Source organism: Coenobita brevimanus, chromosome 45 (genome assembly GCF_032717465.1).
Source record: "Coenobita brevimanus isolate Jiangsu-jjx chromosome 45, ASM3271746v2, whole genome shotgun sequence".
Lineage (NCBI taxonomy): Eukaryota > Metazoa > Arthropoda > Malacostraca > Decapoda > Coenobitidae > Coenobita > Coenobita brevimanus.
In genome coordinates, this window is record NC_136998.1 from 30,069,792 (window position 1) to 30,077,775 (window position 7,984).

The 7,984-nt window shown below is 48.4% G+C and overlaps 1 non-coding gene across 1 annotated transcript; it reads right to left on the reverse strand.

The window, feature by feature from the left end:
* Window positions 1–255: 255 nt before the first annotated feature.
* TRNAW-CCA (transfer RNA tryptophan (anticodon CCA)) lies at window positions 256–328 on the reverse strand. The gene has a single exon. It is a non-coding gene; the product is annotated as a tRNA-Trp (tRNA).
* Between the last annotated feature and the right edge of the window lie 7,656 nt (window positions 329–7,984).

A 7,984-nucleotide genomic window follows, 5' to 3' on the forward strand; every position in this document is an offset into this window, starting at 1 on the left:
GTGGTTGCATGAAAATCGATGGGGTTTCGTAACGAGGTAGGAACAGGTCGCCTTGGTTGCTGATCAAATCAACCCTTTGCTAACTACACATGGGCTCCAGGATATTTGTCAGGTTAGAATAAAGGCACGATAGAAGCCTCACAGGACTCCAAACCTCATGTCGCCTCCTGGGGGTTGGATCCTACATACAGCACATGGCCATTCTCCCGGCTAAAGGTTCCTGCCACCAACCCTAGGGCGCCTAAAACATTGCAGTGACCCCGGAGTGACTCGAACACTCAGCCTTCTGATCTGGAGTCAGACGCGCTACCAATTGCGCCACGGAGCCGCTTACGAGTATACTCCAGTACTGAATAGTGGTGACACACTTTGCTATAGTTCTTTCACCTTAACCTGGCCAAGATTTTCGTCCTTTTGCAGCTTATTTCAGGGAGTTCGATGGCAGAAATAGTCAGTACTATGAGTCTACATTTTTTCATAGTACTTCTTCGTGCGTAGCATCATATTACATTGTTCAGCTATTGTTATCAGTCAGCATTCACGATGGAGAACTTTCAATTTTAGGCCAAATTAGGGTAAACAGTATTTTACCCCCTTCAGTACGACAACGTATTCTTTATATTCTTTTCAATAGTTCCTATGTATATCACCACTACCAACACACCCCACCAGGGTCTGGACTCCATCTTTCAAAACGGCACAGGGTACGGCAAATATGTCATCGGAGTGAAAGGGTTATTTTGACTGACATCACTTTTTTTTTTCTTTTAGCTAAGGGAAATCAGTATTCCTCAGGGAGTTAATGCTATCATGATTAGCCTACTCGGGAGTTATGTCACACTGAAGGAGTTGTATCTAAAGTACTCCGCCTCAGAGTGGAGTTCCGCCCAGGCAATCAGTTGGTGGTCCTTATTAATCCCAATTACTGTCACACGCGTGGTGCTGGTGAAGGACGCTTTCCTGTGATGGCACCAATATTGCCAGGTGGAGGAGCTCCCTGGGTATTCAAACATCCCAAACTATCTCGATCCTATCCCTCTAAAGCAGGATGGTGGGCTGGAGATGAGGGGGCAGTTTCAGCTTACAGCCCACTAGGTCCACACTCAGATGAACGTGAAGCTTTAACAGGAACAACAAATTCAAGTTTACCTCTTCAATCCGGTGACGTACTTTTAGCTCAGCCTTACAAAGAGTCCTCTCGTGATGAAGGGGTTAATGAGGCTAAATCTAACCCCTCCATCCTCAAAAGTCTCCCCAAAGCTAATAAAATCGTCCGCAGATAGCAAGAATAAAATAGAACCAATACGTCATGGGGTTGAAGGGATAAAGTCCAGCTGTGATCTTTGGCATGGGTATTGACAGATGGACCTCGACGCCGGCATCAGTATGGTGATGGGGTGATGGTGGTCGCAAGCAGGCACACACACACACACACACACACACACACACACACACACACACACACACACACACACACACACACACACACACACACACACACACACACACACACACACACACACACACGCAAATCATCGCCCACTATCCCGTACCCAAACTAAACTGACGCGTAGTACTGCAAGGTCAAACCACATCACACTAGCTCTTTGATGTGATGTCCTCAGTTTTTTACACAGGGAGTCGTATGAAAAACAAGCAAGAAAAATGAGCACTGGTTCGAAATGCCTAAAACTGCAGATCACACACACACACACACACACATAGGTGGGGGAGAATTACACGGGTATATATCTGCAGTATTTATTTTCTGCCTTCCCGCCCTTCTCCACTTCCCCCTTCCCCACCCCCTGCCCCCATCCCCCACCCTACCCCCTCATTAGTTTGACAATATAAGTCCTGCACCACAAAGCTTAACACTCTCTCTCTCTCTCTCTCTGCGTCAGTGGAGGTCAACCAGTATTCTAATTTATCTTCGTTCTTGTTGTGTATGTTGTTAGTGGTGCTACTGGGTTCACATTTAATATCGGGGCATTGATCTTCAGAAACCCATAAAGGACCGGTGTGTGTGTGTGTGTGTGTGTGTAATTCACCGGGTCGGTCAGGATCGCTTGATGGTCGTGATCGTCAGCTTTTACCCTCCCGGAAGGGAGCTGAGAGCTCATATAGTTCGATCTAAGGGCAAGGCTGTGACCTTCACACACCCACACACCCGTCCCCTTGCTCAAGGGGGACAGTAACCACCCACTTCGTCAGTGAAACTTTTCGCAACCTGAGCGAGGCGCGAACTCCCGTCTACCAGATGGCAAGCGAGAACGTTACCACTGCACCAGCGAGCGGTTCACATTTAATATCGGGGCTTTGTTTGATCTTCAGAAAACCATAAAGGACCGGTGTGTGTGTGTGTGTGTGTGTGTGTGTGTGTGTGTGTGTGTGTGTGTGTGTGTGTGTGTGTGTGTGAATTTATACATACAGGTACATATATACATCGCTCTCTCTCTCTCTCTCTCTCTCTCTCTCTTGCGCACGCACACACATACACACGTGACTGTTTTGGCTATCCAGTGGGGGAGCCTTTGGTAGCCAGGTCATGTTTATCTTTAGGGGACGTTTTTTACAGCCTTTATATTGACGTGAGTGGCAGGGCACCTCTGACTCTTTCCTTAGGTACGAGATTTTGATGATGAGTTTGGTTTGTTAAGGTGAAGCGGGTGTGAGTGTACGGAGAGATTGACTGAACATTCTACAGTAAGTGGATATACCTTTGCCAGCACCACTGGCTTCCCCACTGCACAGCCAAAACAGTCACGTAATACCGGTGTGTGTGTGTGTGTGTGTGTGTGTGTGTGTGTGTGTGTGTGTGTGTGTGTGTGTGTGTGTGTGTGTGTGTGTGTGTGTGTGTGTGTGTGTGTGTGTGTGGTCATAAAACACACACGTGTTTCAGTTCCACTATTAAGTATAACTTGTATAATGAATAATAATCTACCATCTGTTGTATCATCCAGTCCTTTATTGCCCCGTCACCAGCGTGTGGATCCAACGCTAGGTTACTTAGGCCAGTCCAAATATTTAAGGTGAAAGTGATCGCTTACTTTTCCTTGAGCAGTATTACGTAAGCAATAAATCCTATTCATCTCTTATGGGTACCACCTGGATCGAGTGCCCTAACCCACTAAACCACCAGGAGTCCATTTGGTTGTATGGTTACCACCCAGGCCAGAGTAAATGATTTCCTGGGCTTCAAGGTACCATTTGGCTTGTCAATCGGTGTAAAAGAAGCACTGTATCAAATGAGTGGATGGTAGGCGCCCTCACCTTCCCCCTTCCCCCCAACATACACACAATCGGAAAAAGAAAAAGTAAGCAGATAAAAGTGAAGTAAAATTTCCACGTGGTGAGGGGCCTGACGGTGCAGGAGGAGGTGCGTGAGGGGTGGGGAGGGGCGGGGAGTGAAGGGAAAAGGAAGGTTTGGGGTTAGGGATGGGGCTGGGAGGGGCCGGGAGGGATGGGGAGATGGGGGAGGAGAGACGGAAGGGGAGAGAGCGAGTTGGGTGGGGATGGGGATGAGGAGGGTCACTGGGGAAATGGGACAGACTTGGAGCCTGCTGGTTTACTTCCTCACTTGCCTCTCTTATACCCTCCTACCTTTGTGTGTGTGTGTGTGTGTGTGTGTGTGTGTGTGTGTGTGTGATTTTATACATACCGGTACATATATACATACGGTATATATGTTCCTCTCTCTCTCTCTCTCTCTCACTCTGTGTGTGTGTATATCTATCTATCTATCTATCTATCTATATATATATATATATATATATATATATATATATATATATATATATATATATATATATATATGCGCACAGAAATGCAGGAGAAGACGCAGTAAGGCACGGCAAAATACGGTAGGGCAGACAGATATAGAAGAGCAAGTATGACGGAATAGGTTTGAACAAAGCACAGCTAAACAGAAATGCGTTGTGCAAGGCAGGGTATGGCAGAGTAACATACAAGAGAGTGCTAAGGCGTAATAAGCAAAATAAATCGCAAGGAAGAGGGGATACGAAGCTTCCTGGGCCACCTAAATGCTACCCAAAGTACATCACGGAAAAGTTGAACCATCTGACCCGGGACACGAAACAGTACAATTAAGACTTTGGGTACATTTCGCTTGTTTTAAAATAATAGTGAGAAAAAAAAAATAGGGAAATGGTTGATTCTCTGACTGTACCAGGAGCCAAGGCGGGACAAGACAGGAGGACATGACAGAGAGAGGCAGAGAATGACAGGGAAGGGAAGGACAAGGCTTAATAGGACAGGGAGGGGCAGGGAAGACGAAGGAAAGGAGAGGAAGGGCATGACAGGGAAGGGGGAAGACATGACAAGACGAGGCATGACTAGGCAAAGAGGCAGGACATGACTGGGTAGGGGGAAGTATGGCAAGGCGTGGCATGGCATGGCATAGTATGATAGGGTATTGCATGGCACAGCAGGGGGGTTGAGAGATTAGGTCATGTTTATATGAAGCAGGCAGAGGGGGCGAGGAACGACATGAGACGGCAGGGCAGGGCAGGGGGAGTGGGTCATGTGTACACGAGAGAAGGGCGAGGCAGGGAGGGGTTAGGCAGAGGAGGTAAGGCAAGGGGGAGCTAGGAAGAGGGGATGAGGCAGGGAGAGGTTAGGTAGGGAAGGTGAGGCAGGGAGGGGTGAAGCAGGCAGTGTCCAGGCAGCTGTGGTGGCCAGGCAGAGGGACTCGGGCCGCCTGCCAGGGTATTTTGGTAGTGCGGGCAACCTTCTATCCCCCCACTCCATCACCCTTTACCTTCCTCTCTACACTACCCCTTCACCCCTCCCTCACATCCCCGCACCTCTCACTTATCTCCCCTGTCTCCCCCAAACTCCCTTCCTTACTCCCTGTTCCTTCTCTTCCCTCCCTCAATTTTCCCCCTCTCTCACATCTGCATTTTCCCTTATCCTCTAACAATCCCACTCCACTTTCCCCCTCCATACTTCTTCCCCCTTACATATCTTCTCCATCTCCCCCACACTCTCTTTCACTTCCCTCATACCCCTCTCTCGCCTCCGCTTCCTCCATCCCCCCCCTCATTTCCTCTCTCTAACCCCTCCTTTTTCCCAGTTTCCCCATTCCTCTCGATCTTGTCTCATATTTTCTTATTCCAACACTCTGTCCTTCTTTCTCCTACCTCCTTTCTCTTCCTTCTTCACTTCTTCCTCCTCCTCCTTCTCTTTCTGCTTATGTTCCTCCTCAACTCTCCCTTAATTCTCGTTCTTCTTCACTTCTTCTTTCCCTATCTTCATTCCCTATTTTCTCCTCTTCACTCTCTCACCTTCTCCGTACATCCTCTTTTACCACTCTCTTCCTGTCCCAATTTCTTCCTCACTTATCCCTCCTCTCCTTCTCGGTTCACTTCCACCTCCTTATGTCCTCTTACTCTGTTTCCTTGCCGTGTTTCCTCCCCCTCTTCCGGATTTCTTTTTTCGTGCTCCCCTCTTGCCTAATCTAAACATATTTATCTCACCCTCTCCTTCCCTCCTCCCCGACATGCTCCTCCCCCCTCCTTCCTTTCCTCCCTCACCCCTCTACATCTCCCATCTTTTCCTTCCACGCTCTCATGCTCCCCTCCTTCCCCTCTCATCTTCATTCTCCCCCTTCCTCCCTCATCCTCATGTTCCTCCCCTCCTCCCTACCTCATCCCTCTGCACCTTTGTTTCTTCCCATCATTTCTCTGCATCTCCCCATCTTCCCATCCTTCCCCCTCATGATCCCCGTCCCTCCCCCCTTCACCCCCATGCACATTCCCTTTATACCTCCCCTATAACTCCCAGTCCCTTCCCCTCTCTTCCTCCTTCTCCTTCCCTCTTCCATCCCCTGCACCTCCCTTCCTTCATCTGTTCCCCTCCCTCTCTCCTTCCCTCCCACACCCCCTGCACCTCCCCTTCTACACCTGTCCCTCCCCATCCCTTCTTCTCTCTCTTTCCCTCTTTCATCTCCCTTCACCTCCTCTTATAAACCTGTCCCCCCTCCCCCTCCCTACCTCACTCCCTCCTTGGCCTGGTCTGGCAATGCCCCTTTGTTCCAATTCCATATGTCTGTATATTACCTCATGCCCAATTCCAGAGCTGATTTAGGCTGACCAGTCAAAACCAGTGTCCTTCCTCCTCCTCCTCCCTCTCTTCCTTCCTTCTTCACCCCCACACCTCACCCTACCTTCCACACCCATGGCCATATCCTCATATCCTCCGTTTAGGTGATGATGATGATGATGATGATTAATGACGATGATGATGGTGGTTCAAATTCTTCCCTTTATTTAGTTTGTGTCTTATCCACTAAATTTAAAAAACGGGAAAGAAGGTTACGATGATGATAATAATGATTCTACTCTTTCTCTTGCCTAATCCAAACAAATATTCCTCCACCCACTTCCTCCTTACTTCACCATCCTGTCCTCTCTCTCTCTCCCCTCCTTCCGTCCTCCACTTCCCTTCCGCTTTACCCTCTTGTCTTCCTCTCTCCAACGTTCTTCCCTCACTCGTTTCCTTTTCTCTCATTCCCATTCCCTACTTTATTCTTCCTCATCCGCTTCCTCCTTTCTTCACCTCCTGTCTTTCTCTCTCCCTGTTCCCACCCTCATTTCTTCTTCCTTCATCCCCAGACTTTTCCTGATTTATTTCTTTGCCCATCTTCTCTCGGTCAGTTCTGCTTTCTTCATTCTTCTGCCTTCCTATCTCATTACTTCCTATCCCATCTCTCCTTTTCTCACTTCAGCACCTTCCTCCCACCCTCCTCTCTGACTCATTTCCTCCTTACCTCTTCCTCATGCCTCTCTATCTCCTTCCCTCACATATTTTCTCCCTCTGTGTTTCTATGTCTTCTTTCTCCCTACTTTACCCCCTCCTCCACCCCCATGCCTTCTTTTCTCCCCCTCTGCTTCTTTCTCTCTCCTCTTCCTTCGCCCATTTCATCTCCCCTCACTGTCATGCCCTCCTCTCTCTCACACACCCACCTCCTACTCAACGTCCCCCCTTCTTCATCCCCCTGTCCTCTTCTCTGTGACCCTCATCCCTCATCAATTTCCTCGTCCCCCTCTACCTCATTCCCTCTCCCATGCCTCTTTCCTCACTGACATGCCTTCCCCTCGCTCTTCCCCTCTTCCCCCTCCCCTGCCATGCCCCGATGACAGGCGTGGCACCGTTGGCTCTCGCAGTGCCAGTTTTGCCCCTGTGAGCGAGTGAGAGTGCCATCCTCCTTCTTACACTCCCCTAGCTCTCTTTCTCACATCCATTCCTCAATCTCTCTCTCCTTTCCCCCCCTCCCTGCCATTCCCCCGTCTGTGCAGTGATGTGGAGTGCGGGTTAAGCTTTAGGTGATGTGTGGGTGAGTGCCAGTGCCAGGGTGCCATCGGATTACCAGCGGCACCCACCAGCACGCACAACACGCCCTACAAGGTAAATAAGAAAATAACCTCGTATCATTCCCTGTTTAACGTAATGCCTCATCCTAATTATGAAATTACAACGGCACACACACACACACACACACACACACACACACACACACACACACACACACATCTATCTATCTATCTATCTATCTCTACACAACCTATTAGAACATCACTAGTTTAGCAAGATGTTAAGTCTTACATGACAGGGAATCCACGATTACGAGACGAGTCCACAACCCTTCCAATCTTCTTGACTATTTAATGTCGAGTTTAGCAAAAGCTCCTTAGGATGTGACACATTTTCGAGACCGTGTACAGAAAAAAAAAAAAATGCCGACCGCAACAGTACATTCCGATACCAGAATAGTCTCCCTCTTATTCATGGCATTATCTAACCCTGACTACTGCACATATCGGATGACCTGAGACATCCAACACACACGCGCCCTAAAATGTTCCGTAAATTAAAACCTCCCTGAGTATTCGGTTTAATTTTACAAGTGAGCTGATAAGGTATACTGATTTTTATTTTACTTTCAAAGGTTTAGTACTCAACA